The following is a 17,640-nucleotide window of genomic DNA, read 5'->3' on the forward strand; positions in this document are numbered from 1 at the left end:
TAAGTTGGATCCAAACCTTATATACCTTTTGCCATGATAAATTCCAGATGGAGTAACATTTTTAGAAATAAAGAAAATCCTGAGCATGCCAGAATAAATTGTTAGATAATTTTTTACATAATCTTAGAGAACAGTAGGCCCTTTGAAATATAGAAAAAAGTCAGAATCCTTAAAAAAGTTGATTTATACATAAAGTCAAATATTTCTGTATGGCAAAACAACAACAACAAACACTGGCAAAGTTGAAAGACAAACAACAAACTTTAAAAAAATGCCATTCTTATAAAGGATTCCTACAAATTATTAAGAAAAAGATCAATGTTTCCATTAAAAAAGACAGTTTGCAGAAAAAGAAATAAGTGGAAAAAAGCTCTACTTCACTCATAATAAGATATCATTTTCACCTATCAGATTGGAAAAGATTAAGTAAAATTCACTGTTGGAGAGAGCATGGTCAAACAGGTACTCCAGTTTTACTGCTGAAAGTTTAAATCATTACACCACCATCACAGGCAATTTGGCAACATATATCAAAATTATAAATGGACGTATACTATGCCGCAGCAATTTCACTTGCAGGGATTTATCCTGCCTATGTGCTCAAGCATGTGTGAAATAATCTGGATACTAAGTTATTTAATACATAATTTTCTGTAATAGCAAAAGATGAGGAACAATCTAAGTGAATATTAATAGGAAATAAATAAATCGGTTCCATCACTACAATGGAATATTATGCAGCTGTTAAAAGGGATGGGGAAGCCCTTTATGTACTGATGTGAAATGATTTCCATGATCTATTGCACAGAAAAAGGTAAATGAGGACCTGCAGTCATCAGTTATGAGACAGAAAAGAGACAACTGGGAAAGAGATTGTCACTGCACATCCCTTTATCTTCGGAAATGTGAGCCCTGTGAATGTATCACTTAGTCCAGAAATAAATAGACAAAATTTTAAATAAAAGCCTTTGCCATTTTGATCGTTTTTATGAAAACAGTTCAGTATTTTACTTGGTATTTTGACAATCCTGCTACAGCAAATAGCTAAAGATCTTTCAGGACTTTCATGTTATCTTTGTTTTTATGGAGTTGGGTTTTAAATATAAATCCTCCGAGAAAGGAGAATGCCAAAGAAAGCCCATTTCTTCCGAATGTGTAATTTTCTACTGCCTGATTCTATTTCTATTACCTGATTTAATTTTTCACGTTAGAGCTCATGGCAGGCAGAATTCTGTGATGGCCCCACGATCACATAAATTTTGTTAGACCAAAGCCACGCTCACTTGTTCACGTGTTGTCTGTGACGACTCTTCCGCTGCAGTAGAGCTGAGTAGTCTTGATAAGAAGCCACACGGCCTGAAAAACCTGCACTCTTTACTATTTTCCCTTTATAGAAAAGTTTGCCATCCCCTGTTTAAACCATTTTGAGTTGGGTCTCCTCTTATTTGCATCTTGAAAGCATTCACAAAATTTTGATCTCTTTCATTCTGATGAAAAGTGAAATTACACTAAACCAAAACAGATCATAATGACTCTGCAGGTTTTTGAGTATATTTCTACTGAAGTAAAGCACACATACATAAAAGTTGACAAATCATTATTGTACAGCGCAATGAGTTTTCGCAAAGCAAATATACTTGTGTAACCATCACCAAAACTCAGAAGCTCCCTTGTTCTCCCTTTAGTCTCTGTATCCCTCTCCCCAAAGACACCCACTGTTCAGATTTCTATTAGAATAGATCTCCATAGACTAATTTTGACTGTTTATGAGCTTCATGTAAATGGATTTATAGTTAAGTGTCCTTTTGCATCTGACTTCTTTTGCTCAGTGTTTTGTTTGTAAAATTCCTCTATGTTTTTGTAGCAGTAGTTCATTCATTCTCATTGCTATGTAATAGGTCATTGTATAAGTATGTCACAATTTATTTATCCATTCTACAGTTGATGGACATTTGAGTTGTTTCCAGTTGTTGACTATAATGAATAGTGCTGCTGTAAATAATATAATTATTTGGTGCATATATATACACCTAAATATACATTACAGACATGTATATAAGTTACATATGTAAGTTATTGATATATATGTATATGTTATATATGTGTATGTGTATAGCTTATACACACTGTTGCAATTGTGGTGCATTCAAACGTGATTTTTACTATGGATCTGCAAGTACAATTCAATGTCAGAAAGTACATAGTTTCGCTGAACAGAAATTGATCTTGTTCCCATCTTACTTTAACATCAAGATTAATTTAGCAGAGTATCAGGCTCAAAAGACTGTACGCAACCAAACGAACGATTAATTAACTGAAAGATTAAAACAATTACCAACAAGCTGATTTCCCCTCCAGAACTTACACCATTACTTTTAGGAAGTTTCAAGCTGCCTGCTTAGAGACTAATTGTTTGAGCAGCTGAATTCAAATCATTGCTTCCTTTGGAACACTGGGAAGGCTCAGATCACTTTGGCACGTTGCTAAGTCACAGAGGTGCATTTTCTGGGACACATTCCTTACTTTGAGGAAAAAGTGATGAAAAGTTATAGACAGATGAGGTGGCAGGGAGCTTCAGTAAACTGAGAGCTCCAAAAAAAAAAAAGGGCAAAATTGCTGCACTCGAGTTCCAGTGACTTTCCTACTTAGCAACCCTGTTATTAAAAAAGCTATAGAAAATCAAGATTTCATTAAAGGGCACTTCCTCCTATTCCAGCCACCCCCGACTGGTACTTCTGCCTTGCTGTTCCCTTCGTCACTCAGGCAACATTCTCCAAGGACTTGAAAACAGTTTATCTTTTTTTTTTAAGCAGCACCCAAGGATTGCATGGATATCTTACTGTTTGATACATGCCAGGAAAATTAAGAGAACAACGAGTCTAGAAAGGCAATAAGGAGAGCGATTATTAGGGGTGCACATTTGACTGAAGTTCTTTTTCCACTCGTCAGGTGCTGTCAAACCAATAGAGAAGACTCAGTCTGATAATTATCAAGATGAGTCATCTGTAGCCACAGAGTGCTAGGGTCAAACTCAGGGCTTTGTGGTTTTGAGCTGCTGTCCTCCCAACAAGATTGCAAATTGCAAGTTGAATTCTTTTGGCCTATCTCTCCTGTTTGGTCAACTCTAAGATCAAGATTTCTTTAAGCAAGAAAGGAAGAGAGAGAGAGAGAGAGAGAGAGAGGGGAAGGAGAGATGGGGGAGGGAACGAGGAAGAGGAGGAGGAGAGGATAAAAAGGTGCACGTTCTTGGCAGAATCCTAGAAATACTTCACCGTGAATTCTACAGAGCAGAGCAGCTCAGGTCTTGTATCCCCAGGAGTCTGCTCTAGCTGTGGTGTGGGCATACCTAGGGGTGGGTTCTTCAATGTTCTTTTGAAATGTTAGTATTTTCAACCTGATAGCATCTCCCTCAAACTCCAAGGGCCAGTGACAGACTGCCAGCTACGAGGCAGCCCTTCTGTCCCTAGACTGACGACAGTCTCTCTCTAGCACGCATTATGAAAGTCTCAAGAGAAAAGAAAGTGTACCTTCATAACTGAATAACACACAGGAGAAGTGGGCAGGATATTCCAAGCTCTGGAAGTACAGATCCTGCAGCCACATGTGACTGTCTTGTGCAGGGCAGTGCTGTGTGATTTTTCAGTATCCTCTCCCACCTTAAACTAAAACAATTTCCTCCCTCATATTAACTTACAGAACAGAACTCTCCTGGTAGTTTATGGGCACCCTTAGCAATCTGTAGGCTCTGCATCTTCCATCAGTGATCCTTTCTGTGTTGCAAAGCTCTTGACTCTTAGAAGCTATAAACAGTGTCCTATTTTGATTTAAAAAAAAATTTTTTTTTTCTCCCCTGAACTCCTGAAAGAGAACTTTTCACAGCTCAGTTTCCAAGAGCACTTATCTTGAAAGCTTTTGGCGGACATTTATTGCTCTCTGTCACATGCCTGTGAGGTGGCGAAGATCTGTTACCCCCATTTTATTGCCAAGGCACCTGAGACAGAGCTGAGCGCTTTGCCGAAGGTCACGCACTGAGTCAGGGAAGCCCTCAGAGGCAGGACTCCGTGTTCCTGGCAGCCTTGCCAGCCTCGGCTGCCTTGCCTCGGTTTGAACTGCCTTAAAAATAGGACTTTTAAGAATTCTGATGAGTAGATTGAAACTCTGCAGTGCTTTATTAATGGTGACTTGGTAACTGCATATATTAATGTTATTCATTGACTTACAGCCAAAGCCACTCATTTACTAGATGCTCAGGCTAAGAGGGACTATTTCTCTCGTTTGTCACTGAGTATAATCCAACACTTCCCTGTAAGGATAGGAGAATACAGTTACATCAGACACCAAAGTAAAAGCGTGAATTGCTGTCCTTTGGGCCTCTAAGAGAATGAATCTCTAGATTCCCTACCAACTCCTTACCCGTGGCCTGTGCTATACCCTTGCCTGAGTTTCCTGCCTGGTAGGCCACCCCTCCAGCCACCTGCTTCTGAAACTGACTCGCCCTAAGGTTCCAGAGCACTCCCTGCATTTCAGTTTCTCTGACCCCCTCTTTACTCCACCCACCTCTCTCCTTCAAAATCTCTTATCTTCAGGGTTCATCTGAATCACCTCCCAAGAAGCCACTCCCTATTTCTCCACCAAGCCTGGTGTCTCTTCCTTTGAAGCCCTTATCTGACGCCATTTACTTTACAACCGAGCTTACTGGCCTTATGCCCCTTATGTGTAGATTATAAACTATTAAGGGGCAAGGAAGATTTTACTCAATCTTGCATGGTCTGACGGAAGACGCAGTTCTGCTCACAGCGTAGCAAACTGCTTACTACAGGAGTGGGCAAAGTTTTTCTGCTAAGGACTGGTTAGCCAATATTTTAGGCTTTGCCAGCCATGAACAGTCGCGATTGATTATTCTTTGCTTTCTTTGTTACAAGTCTTTAAAAATATAAGAACCATCCTAAGCTCCCAGATCAGCTGGGAGCTGGATTTGACCCTCTGGCCATGGTCTGCCTGACCGCTGGCTTAGTAAGTATTTCTTGAATTGTCATCCATGGTCTTGAATTATGTTGGAACACACTTATTTTGCATTTATGGAAATTTTAGCACAACTGATGACTTTTGTACTGGTTAAAAATAACAGTATTTGCAATGAGAATGCTTTCTTTCATTTTTCTAAAATTGTGAAAGACCAACTGTGCCACATAACCCAAATACACTTTTATACTCTTAACTTTTTGTGCTTTTAAAAGAAATTCCATACGATAGTATCTGTATTTATTTTATTTTAATAGTCCAAACAGTTCAAACATGTGTGAAACCCAGCATTTATGTACGTGGAAGTATAAACTTGCAAAATCCATGCGTGCATCTTTTTGCGTCATTAAAAGGCCAAATTCCATCACCTTTACAAAGATTCTGCCAAAGCTATTGAGGTCTCTTGGCTTTTTTAGGAAGTGGATAATAAAACTAGCTCTGCAGCAGTGATAGGATTGTTTCTTTTTAAGGTGTTGCAAAATGTTTCATTCGTCCTGTCAAGGATTGCTCTGAAGCAGGATCTTGAACAAGTTAATATTTATAATGCCTGAAACTCTAGAAAGGAGGACAAAGGAATGGTTCCTTTCAAGTCTCACTGACCTGGGTCTCGGTTTAGCACCACACAACACCATCCCTGCTACCTCCCTGGCCCCAGGAATACTGCAGAGTAATAAGTATTAAATGTTTAGTCATTTCCTGCATCACGTTTGTCAAACATCATAGGCTCCCCTATCAACATATCTGAGTTAGAGTTCAAACAGCCAGTTTCCATATCAGCAGCTGTTTGGTTTAATAGCTTTTCAACAAAGGTGCCATAGGGAGCCTTTCAGAAAACCTCCTGTTAATACTTCAGCCTGTTTTCCTGAGGAGATACAGCTGAGGATAGTGTTGACTCTGTACAGCTGATAATTTGCCAGCGTGTGATTTGTGAAACTTTTGCAGATGAAATTGTCTTCAAGATGTCACATCTGAAAACCTCTGAACTTCACTGAAATTTAATTGTGTGGTGAAAGACATGTCTTGATTTCATTAGCATGCTGAAGGTCAGCCTGTCCTGGGAGAGTGTGTATAGCCTATAATGGACGGTAGCTCTGCTTATAGGAAAGAAAGACGGATGGAATCATAATAATCCCAGCCTTGAAGACAGCATTACTTACAGACTGTTGGCCTCTCCCTTTTGACAGGGAAGCCGCAATGTTTCAAAGAGAGAGTTCCGTTAGCGAGGTGACCAATTAAGGAAGCCGGAAATAGCAAGAAGAAAGGTATAAAATTATCTTGTAAAAATACTCTTCAATATTAGAGCTATTTAACACATAATAAGAATATATAGTCTAAGGCAGTAGAGAATTTTGTTTTAAAAATAACCCTGGGCTTCCCTGGTGGCACGGTGGTTGAGAATCTGCCTGCCAATGCAGGGGACACGGGTTCGAGCCCTGGTCTGGGAAGATCCCACATGCCGCGGAGCGGCTGGGCCCGTGAGCCACAATTGCTGAGCCTGCGCGTCTGGAGCCTGTGCTCCGCAACGAGAGAGGCCGCGATGGTGAGAGGCCCGCGCACCGCGATGAGGAGTGACCCCCACTTGCCACGACTGGAGAAAGCCCTCGCACAGAGACTAAGACCCAACACAGCTATAAATAAAGAAATTAATTAATTAAATAAACAAACCCAAAGTTTAAAAAAAAAAAAGTAAGCTGAAATATTTTAAAAAAATAAAATAAATAAAATAAATAAAATAAAAAAATAAAAATAACCCTGTCCTGGGACTTCCCTGGTGGCGCAGTGGTTAAGAATCCGCCTGCCAATGCAGGGGACATGGGTTCAAGCCCTGGTCCAAGAAGATCCCACATGCCGCGGAGCAACTAAGCCCGCATGCCACAACTACTGAGCTTGTGCTCTAGAGCCCATGTGCCACAACTACTGAGCCCGCAATGCCACAACTACTGAAGCCCGGGCTCTTAGAGCCCGTGCTCCACAACAAAAAGAAGCCACCGCAATGAGAAGCCCGCAAACCACAATGAACAGTGGCCCCGGCTCGCAACTAGAGAAAGCCCGTGCGCAGCAACAAAGACCCAATGCAGCCAAAAATAAAATTAAATTTAAAAAGAAATATTTAAAAGACAGTGGGCTTTCATGCTAGAAATAGCCATAATTTTTTTAATGTTTACTTCTGTTCTATATTTAGAAAATGCCATTTCCTATATCTAAAATGGCTTCTGAAGATGGCAAGTGCAATAAACTGAAATTGTGCTGAATTCATTTGTACTCTCTAAACTTTGAACAACCCTGGTGAATCACTATTTCCTATTCAATTTTTTTTATCTTTTGCTATATGTTTGTTTCATATGCTTTGGAAGTAGGTCAGAAAAAAACAATAGAAAATACATTGTCTCAGGTTTTTATTCGTAGCCTGGATGTGTCTGGATTCATAGTCTATTAGGTTGAATCATATGAAATTGCTACTCATGTAGGTCAAAAATCATCAAATATTGGTAATTTCATAAGTGGTTGCTAGCTACCACTTTGCTATTTCTCCTTTATTATCCCTGTGATAGGTCTTTGACCCTTGTCAATTGGCTGTGGGTAAATGGGAGAGTTACGGGATAAAAATTTATTCTCGCGTAATAGGATAATAGATGATAACAGATGATAGATAACTGACAGAAAATCAATAGATAATGATAGATAGTAGATATATAGATGATAGTAGACGACAAGAATTGATAATAGGTAGAAAGTAATACATGACAGAATTCCTGGCTCCAAGCATTGTGCGTCTACAGAAGAGTATTTTAGCTCTTCCAAACTTTTGGAAGAAACAATTGAAACTTTCTCTTTTTCAAAGGAAACACCCTATTACAAACATTCTTTTAATCTGCTCCAAGTCAGGGATTTTGAAGTCCTCCATTTCTTTCCTCTATGAGCTGATCATAATGATAATAATAGTTAACATTTATTGAATAACTACTAAGTGCCAGTATCTGTAACAAAGCCTGTACATCTTCTCATTTCCTCCTCAAAACAACTCTATAAGTATTAGGCTTATATTCCCTGTTTTAAAGATAAAACTTTTGGGAGAGCGTGACGGCTCTTGTTTTCGAGCCTACGTCGTATTTGATTAAGTGGAAAGAGGACCTGAGAGGCGGAGAAAAAGTTGACCCAGTCAACCTGCATATCCTTATGTCAAATAGACAGAACCTTGGTGTCAAAATCTGGGAATCTTTTCTGATGTGGTTTGGCAGCAAATCATACTTCTGATCCTTGAATTTGAGCTTTAAAATCTTACTTTGTGGCATGGTGATATGACACCAGGACTTCATCAACCTCTCAGTACATCATTATCCTTATCTATAAAATAACATAAAATTATCTACCTCAGAGAAGCATTAAGATTGACATGTGCAGGTGAAGACAGATACAAAATAGTACAACCTATTCCAAAACTGGAGATTATTATTCTGGTTATTCTGCTTTCACAATAATTGCTATTTCTCATTTGTGAGTTTGTGACAACAGATGGACAAGAAAAAATAGACTCCATAGAAATCCAAATCTATAAAACATATCAGTTGTACAGATTAAAAAATAGTCTCTTTTCCTAAACTGTACTGTTTATCAAAAATAATGAAAATCTTTTGCATCGGAAATGCATTTTTAAAGGTATAGAGAATTTCAGAAATTTACAGCTCCTATAGATCCTCCACATTCTGTATTACAAAGGATAGGAAAGAAAAACAGATGGAATTACTGCTAGTCTCCAAAGAGCATATGTTCATGGAAACCTTGCTTCAAAAGCTAATCAGCCACAGGAAAATGATTTACTTTTCTGAAGATTGCACATGAGTCAACAGCACAACTAGACAATGTTGTTTTAATTCTCCAGGTTGCAGAGTTATCCAAAGAAAAGAGAGCTGATTTTTTTAATGATCGCTAAAGACATCTTTGAAGACAGTTGAATCTGGGTTGGCAAGGCAAAAAGTCAAACAGCAGATCAAAACAAGAGAAGAAAGCTGTGACTAAAATAAAAGTGATGTGTTCATGCAATTGAAACATTCAAGTCTGTGTAAATGAATGGAAGAATTTTCTCTGCAAGTTTCTGATAGTTTCTCACCAGTTGTTAGATAGACCAAATAGTTTAAAACACACACTCTGTAGGGGCTGAATTAAGGCCCTGGTTTTAAAAACACTATTAGTTAGGCAGATGGTGATAAAAGTGATCACAAAGTAATGATTATAGACACAGCTAAATCAAGCTGCCCAAATAGTGTCACCCATTCTTTGTCTACTTCCCATGTCTCAATCTTACCCTCCCATGCACACCCACGGGCCTGTCATTTTACAGGTCTTTCTTTCAACTAGGAACAAGGTTGTTTATATAGCACCGTTGTCAAAAAGGTACACTGGAAACTTATGGTTGCCCGGGGGAAGGGTCGGGAGGAGGGATAGACTGGGAGTCTGGGATTGATATGTACACATTGCTATATTTAAAATATAGATAACCAACAAGGACCTACTGTATAGCATGGGGAACTCTGCTCAATATTCTATAATAACCTAAATGGGAAAAGAATTTGAAAAAGAATAGATACATGTATATGTATAACTGAAACACTTTCCTGTACACCTGAAACTGACAGAACGTTGTTAATCAACTATACTCCAACATAAAACAAAAATTTTAAAAAAGGTACACTGGAAGAGAGAAGAAAATCTAGGGAGATGGCCACAAGGATAAAGGCCCGTTCCTAAAATTCTGTGACCACTTGCATCATTCACATATATACCTCAACTCTAATTTAGAGAAGCACTTTCTATGAATCTCTCTCTCTCTCTCTCTCTCTCTCTCTAACATGATACTACAACAATTTCAACACTTGTTTTCTCAAATTAGCTAACTCACTTTTCTTCAGATTAGCTAGTTTTACAAAAGAATGTAATTGATTAGTGAAAAAACAGACTTGACTAATGAGTGAGCTCTGGGAATAGGCTTCTGGGTATCTGAGAAGCATTGACTCATACAAATAAGTTGCAACAATGACTCTGGCTGGGAAAAGAACAGAGATGGAACAAGCAGTTGCCTAGGGCAGTGAATTACCAAGGGCAGCAGACGCTGAAGTGGCTTCCGTGGGAGCAAAGGCAGCCTTTGAATTTGGATATAACCCAATTTGCTCAGGATAGGAGAGTCTGTAGATCGGGGACTCACTGGAGAAGTTAAGCAGCCACTCCACTGGGCTCGTGGGTGGTGGACAGATGGATGTTTTAAAAGTGAATATTTAGAGTTCAGGGTGCAATTTAATGCTTTCGCTAGTACGGCTCCCTAAGAGTATATGCTGCATTGGCTGTAAGCCAAGCTTCCCTTCTGCTGCTTCTCTCCAGCCCGGCACAGGCTGCTGACTATAAACCAAATGACGATCACCAGGTAGCAAAGATTTGTCTTTGCTCTGGCTTCTCGAAAAGCTTTGAGTCTTTTTTTTTTTTTTCTTTTTTTCTTTTTTTCCCCCCACTGCTGGCAACGGAGTTGGGCTACTGTGTATATATATCTGGCAGTTCATCACATTTCCTTATCCATATTTTTTTTTTCTTTCCCCAAACTCACTCCACTTTGTTTTATTCTTGGACAGAGCATATATTTGTATAAATTGCTTCAAATCCTTCTGTGAAAGTGGCAAACAGACAAACACATACAGTATAGAAAGAATGTCAATATGGTAGATCACAAGATCTCACATTCCTTCTGGCTGAGGAAAGACATCGTTTAAATTGTTAACGCAGGAGACTGGCTACATGTGAGTAAATACCTCGAGTAGTCAAGTTGCAGGGTTCACAAACTCAGGGAAAAGGAGAATTTGGGAAAGGTCTGAAGAAGACAATGATGTGTTGAGTGTCCGTACTGTTAACGCATGTCCGCAAGAAATAATTTTCATTTCCTTCGTTGAACTTCCGAGTCATTCTTTGAGTGTTTTTTCTTTTCTTTAGCTAAAAAAGCAAAACAGTGCTAGAAACTGATTTTAAAATGGGCTTCATTCTGCTAGATTGTTCATACCGATCTCTCTTGGCATTTTATGTAATGTTTTATTACGTTTGGGGCATCATTTTAAGAGAAATGGTAGAATCCAGTGTTCATATATAGCTTTGTTAGGCGGTTGTTGAATAAATCTAGCAAACCTGGTGGCTGTTTTGAATGTAATTATGAGTCTCTATCTTGGAGGTCGAATCTCACCATTCTCAGGAAGGGGTTGGTCTACCTGTCTGTCACTAACAGACCTGGGAGTCACTCAGCTGCCCCCGGCTCCCTAATCTTTAAATTGAGGGGCATGAAGGGCTGTGGAAATCACCCTCTGCTTTTCACAGTCATGAGCGCTTTTGATCTTCATAACAACCCCGAAAGATAGGCAAGGCAGTTGTTAGTTTAACAGACGAGGAAATGGAAACTCAGAGGTTATACAACGTGCTTAAGATCTTAGAGCAATTAAAATAGAACACCTGAGACCAGAACACAGGTCTAACTCCAGAGATCCATTTTATTGCAGTTTTAGCATTTACAGTTCTATTGGAATCTCCTACCTCACTTAATATGTGGGAAGAATAGAGAAGAACGTCCCTCAGTGCAAAGACACCAAGCTGAATACACTCTTATCCTTACCTCTTACGGAATGGTTTTTCATCTTGTAAAAGAATGTAGAGTCTAACTCTATCAAGAGCCAGGTGATTGACAGCTCGGGGGGGGGGCGGGGTGTCACGGGTTTGGGGTGAGAATGGGTTGAACCAGCCCCGTCTGGCTTTACATGGAGCACATAGCATTGCTACCCCAGGTGGTTCCACGCTGTATCATATGCTCAACCTTTTAGTAAAGGCCACGGCCTTATTTAAAGACAAAATATCCAAAATTTCTATTATGAGCTTCCTAAATCCCTGTTAAATGAAAATGCAGCATTTTCCTCACTCTCCTTCCTATGCTGACATTTTAAAATACCATTTTCCTATTTCTTTTCCTATCTTTAGAGAGGGAACTATGTGTAACGCAGCAGAAAGAACCCCATTTGGAATTCAAGAAAACTGGGTTCTCAACCTTGGAACTCAGTTCTGCGACTTGGGGCAAGTCACTTAGCCTCTCGGGGCCTATTTGTACACAGGAAATCTAGGGGTTTTCCTATCTAAGCTTTGAGATCTCTTCTAACTCTCAAATTCTATGATTCATTTCTAACTTAGGTTTCTCTTATTTAACGTTTGTTATTTGTTCTGTCGTGTGTTAATTCCTTCTTGTAAACCCAGTTTAATTTCTAATTGATAATATTCATATTATTTTACTCCACAGTTACTAGTAATGGGATCCCCTCCCCGAGGGACTCTGCTTTGTTCTTCGTCATAAACTTTATATCACTGATCATATTCTGACAAGCATTATAAATATCATTGTGCTTACCAAGTGCATCAGTTAGAATGCAAAAAGCCAACTCAAACTGCCCTAAGCAATAAAAAAAGATCTGTTGATTCATACAATTAAAATGAAATGAAGTATTAGTGCAAATTCAGGCAAGGCCTGACCAGTGTTCTCTATCCATTTCTCTGAGATTTTATTGACGCTGCTGACCTCTGTTCACAACTTTTATTCTCAAACAGCAAGAGACTGCAGTGCTTGTGGGTCTCCTATTCATACCCACTTGGGGCTCTGGGAAGAATACCCTACTGTCTATTCTCTGTTTTAGGAATCAGGAAACTCTCCCCGGCGCCTTCAGAAAACTGCCTTTTGCATCTCATTGGACTAAATTGGGTCACACAATCATTCCTGAACCAACCATTGTGGCTGGAGGAATTTTATTTCAGGCTTAGGCCTGGGTGTCTGAACAATTCTTTGGTGAGGGGGCGGGGCTACCATGGCACTGAGTCCAAACCCTAAACTACATCATGGCTTCATAACCTGAAGGAAAGAATGTTGGGGCGTCAGTCATTATATCCTGTCTATTCAACTCCAAGAACATGGAGGCTGATATTGCATCTTCTGACCCTCTGCATGCTGGGTACCTAGTTAATATTTGTTCAACTGAATTGAATTTCAGATAGTGGTGAAGACATAAACCAAAACAGAAAATAACACACACTTCCCCTTACCTCTTCCTCTCTTTTCTATTCTTGTAATGGCTGTTGTTCATCTTCCCTAACTTTCCCCACTATTTATATTTTACCCCTCTTATTTTTAGCCGTAAGTTTTAGTAAGTCTGAAGATAACCAAATATTTCCTGAATAATATGTCTCTGAATATGCATATTCTCTAAATACGAATATAAGCCTATTTGCAAATCTAGCACTTAGAGTGTTGTTGGCAGAACTCTGAAAATCAGTTTTTCTTTTTTTTTTTAATAGAAAAATGTACTATAGCATAAGGATTTGTTTTCCACAAAGCAGAACCATCTTTTTTGATTTCAATGATTTTGATTCTTCCATATATATATATATAAAGAAAATATTAAATGAATAAATAACAAATCAGACCTTACAGATTATATAATCCTCTGCCACTAAACTCGAATTTACAACTGACAGGTCTACCTTAGAAAAGATAAGGGGTGTGGAAGGGGGTGGACATGCTTTTTTAAAAAACCATGGTACCAACCAAGGCTGGAGCACCTGGGTTTATTCAGCCCCTCTCTCCCATTCCAACCTCTCCGGCAGCCCTGTTCTCTCAGAAGGTACACAGGGTACTGGGGCCTGGCAGGAGGTAACGCTCATAAATGACGAGGAATAGGGAGACCTCTAACGCAGGTAGCACCTCTCTTCCAAAACAAGACTATGGCAACTGCTTGCTCAGGCCCACACATCGGGGGATGCGGCGTCCAGAGCCACAGAACTTAACAACTCAGTTTACCCTTTACTGAGCACATACTCTGTCAGGTTCAGCCACCTAAGATACAGTCCCTGTTCTTCAGGAGGAAAGGCAGACAAGGAAACAGTTACACTTCAGCAGGGTAAAGTCAGTGGAAGCTGTAGCACATAAGAAGGGCACGTGGGTCCTGCAATCCCACTCCTGGGCATATATCCAGAGAAAACCATAATTCGAAAAGATACATGCACCTCAGTGTTCACTGCAGCACTATTTATAGTAGCCAAGACATGGAAACAACCTAAATGTCCATCGACAGAGGAATGGATAAAGAAGATGTGGTATATATATACAATGGAATATTACTCAGCCATTAAAAAAAATGAAATAATGCCATTTGCAGCAACATAGATGGACCTAGAGATTATCATACTACGTGAAGTAAGTCAGACAGAGAAAGACAAATATCATATGATATCACTTATGCGTGGAATCTAAAAAAATGATACAAGTGGACTTATTTGCAAAACAGAAAGAGACTCACAGACATAGAAAACAAACTGATGGTTACCAAAGGGGAAAGGTCCGGGGGAAGGGATAAATTAGGAATTGGGGAATAACATATACACACGACTATATATAAAATAGACGAACAACAAGGACCTACTGTATAGCACAGGGAACTACACCTAATATTTTGTAATAACCTATAAGGGAAAAGAACCTGAAAAAGAATATATACATATATTCTACAGTTGTGCAATGTGCCAACCCTAATCCACGCCCCATGTTAGGCTGATGGAGAAAGGCTTCCTGGCAGAAGGGATATTCAAGCTGAGGTCTGAAGGAAGGAAGGGGAGATCATTTGGACAATGCACACCAGGTTCAGCAGGGTACATGCACACACGTACTGCAAACATCACCCAAGCCTTAAAGAGAAGTGTGGACGCACATCCTCTGGCGAGCAGATGGAAAAGAAGCACTCCCATCTCTGCCCGCTCCTATTGCCGTGTCAGAAGAAGGATATGCTTATGGGCTGCTGGGATGTATACAAGCCTTGGGTCTTTGGGGAACTAGCTGGTACTTTATCAACAATTGTCTTCCTGAGTCCCTGCGCATCTGCTAACACTGGAGAGTTTAGGGGGAAAAGAGCCTAAGCCCAGGGCATGTCTTAGGGTGTCTTCAGACAGATTGTCACTGTGAACAAAACAGGAATAATTAATTACATTAAATAGTTAATCCTTCCCCATCTTTGTAAAGTTTCACTGAGCTTGTGTTCGGCAGCCCACACTAGCCACAAAATTATTTTAAAAAATGGATTAATAAACACCAAAACAATTCTGTTTGCCAGATATGTGAACTTGAGAAACTCACTATCGTAATTCAAGAACCCAACTCAGCATAGGTTTTCAAAGAAGCAGTTGGATCTAAGTAAAATCAAATAAGTGGCACAATGCCTGATATACACTGATAGATGTCTTGAATAATCTGAACTGACACATATGAAAAGAGATCATAAAAACATTGGCAGTAAAAAATGTGCTATTTATGTCATTTTTGAAGCCAAACATTGTGACATCGAATCATTATTAGAAAATCTGGAAACAGATTAAATTTGGTCACTGGTTATTATCAGGTGGGTGACATAATTCACAGTCCTGCTTATATCTCTTTGGGGTTTGAAAATGGAATTGCCAGGGTTGGGCTCTTAGGATGCACACTTGAAAAGATAAATCATGGACTATGGAGTCATTTTTGGAACGATTTGTGAGATAAGTGCTTATCATACCAGAAGTATCCTCAAAGAAAGGACAATTTTTATGGAATACATTTTACCCCTGGATGAATGCCTCCTGCAGTGTTTATTAGAACTTCCATGAGACTAGGTAAAGGCAGTGTTTTAGGCTGATAGTGTCAAAGTTATGTTCTTTGGGCCCGTAGGAGTTCATTTTGGTTTCCATTAGTTTGCCTTTGTAACACTGTGAATCCGAAGAGGAGATTCTGAGGTCTCCGTTCTTTCTAAACCACTATAGAAGTTGAGACATGTGTATAACGTCTGGGTAATGACTGTTCACTCCAAACCATGTGCCTAAGCAAACCACTCTAAATTCAACCACGAGTGTAAGAGTTTGGTAGTGACCCTGTGGCATCTGGACTCGTCTGAACCACAGCCGTCTTTATGATGAACACGTTTCTCATTTATCACCAGTCTTTCCTATTGCAAAACAGAACTATTCTAAATCTTTATTTTTGCAAGATGAGCTTCTTTTCAGGTAGATAAGTGCATTTTGCTTACATTTACACAAGGCGTTAATTGCAGACATGCAGATACACTTGAACTTCTACTCATCAGTAAGTATAAAAATTCCATTATTGTCCCTTTTTTTATTCATACCCATCAACTCTCTGGTTAAGCATTTTGTTCTTATCACAGTACATGATCAAAGACAAAGACAGTTAAATTTTTAAAACAACAGCAAGATTTGTTTGTTACGTTTGCAAGATGATTTTGTTGTTAAGTAACAATCACTGATGAAGGCTTATGTCAGAATGTCAACCTTGAAAGGTCGTATTTGAAAAATTCATGCTAGCACTAACTACTTCTGCTATCATTTATGTTAGACTGATAGCATTTTATAGGTGGAAGGAACCATAGTGATCATCAGGACACAGGTGAGGAAATTCCTCCAAAGCAGAACAAATTATACTGTTAGACTAGATGAAAAAATGCTCATAAAACCACTACATCCATATAGCTTTCTGAAGCCACTCATCTGAACCAAACAAAAGCATTTTTTGCATTTGTGTGCTTTTTAAACTACCTATTGAAGTATAACATGTATCGAGAGGTCCACATTCCAAGATTCTGGCAAAACTTGGAAATGAATGGAAAATTCTAGCAGATCCTTTGTATTCTTCAGAGGAATTTTCTAGTTACCTGGCTCCCTTTATATCTTTCCATGGCTGGTATCTTGCTACATATAGGAATTGTGAGCAATTATTAAGATTTTTACTCAAAAGTCTGATTATAATTTTTTTGTTTTGGGGACGTGACCGTATGTATGCTGAAACAACTAAGATATTTAAATTCAGTTAGAGAATAATGAGTTCTAGTCTGTCTCCTTGGTATCAAGAGTCAGAATCTATTGAACGGGTAAGGCTGACATTTATATATTCATGCCTGAGAATATACACATGTGCACATGTACAGATGCACAAAACCTACCAGAGACACAATAGCAGCAAATTACCCCATGAATGGTTCAGAAAATGTGTCTGGTCTGATACAGAATTTGCATGAATACATACATATATTCATACATATCTTTTCAGCCTGGTAAGGGTTCTGACATCTGTACAAGAGAAAAGCCTGTGGGAGGTGGGGAGAGAGATAAATTAGGAGTTTGGGATTAATATATACACACTACTATCTATAAAATAGATAAACAACAAGGACCTACTGTATAGCACAGGGAACTATACTCAATATCCTGTAATAACCTATAATGCAAAAGAATCTGAAAAAGAACATATATATGTATATATGTATATATAACTGAATCACTTTGCTGTACACCTGAAACTAACACAACATTGTAAATTAACTATACTTCAATTTTTAAAAATGGTTTAAAAAAAAGAGAGAAAAGCTTGTGATTTCTTTATTTTCCCTATAGGTTAATATAATTCCTCGAGGAATTGATTACCAGATCAGGGATACCAAGTGTATCAGTTTGCTTAAACCACAGAAATTTATTGTCTTGCAGTCCTGGAGGCTACGTGCCCAACATCAAGGTGTCAGC

General features: G+C 39.0%; 1 protein-coding gene across 16 annotated transcripts in view; it reads right to left on the minus strand.

The window, feature by feature from the left end:
• LOC309637538 (uncharacterized protein) overlaps nt 1-17,640 on the minus strand; it is a 136,236-nt gene that overhangs the window by 73,615 nt on the left and 44,981 nt on the right. The window lies entirely within an intron of this gene.

This window comes from Balaenoptera physalus (genome assembly GCF_965194825.1).
Source record: "Balaenoptera physalus genome assembly, chromosome: 11".
NCBI classification, from domain to species: Eukaryota; Metazoa; Chordata; class Mammalia; order Artiodactyla; family Balaenopteridae; genus Balaenoptera; species Balaenoptera physalus.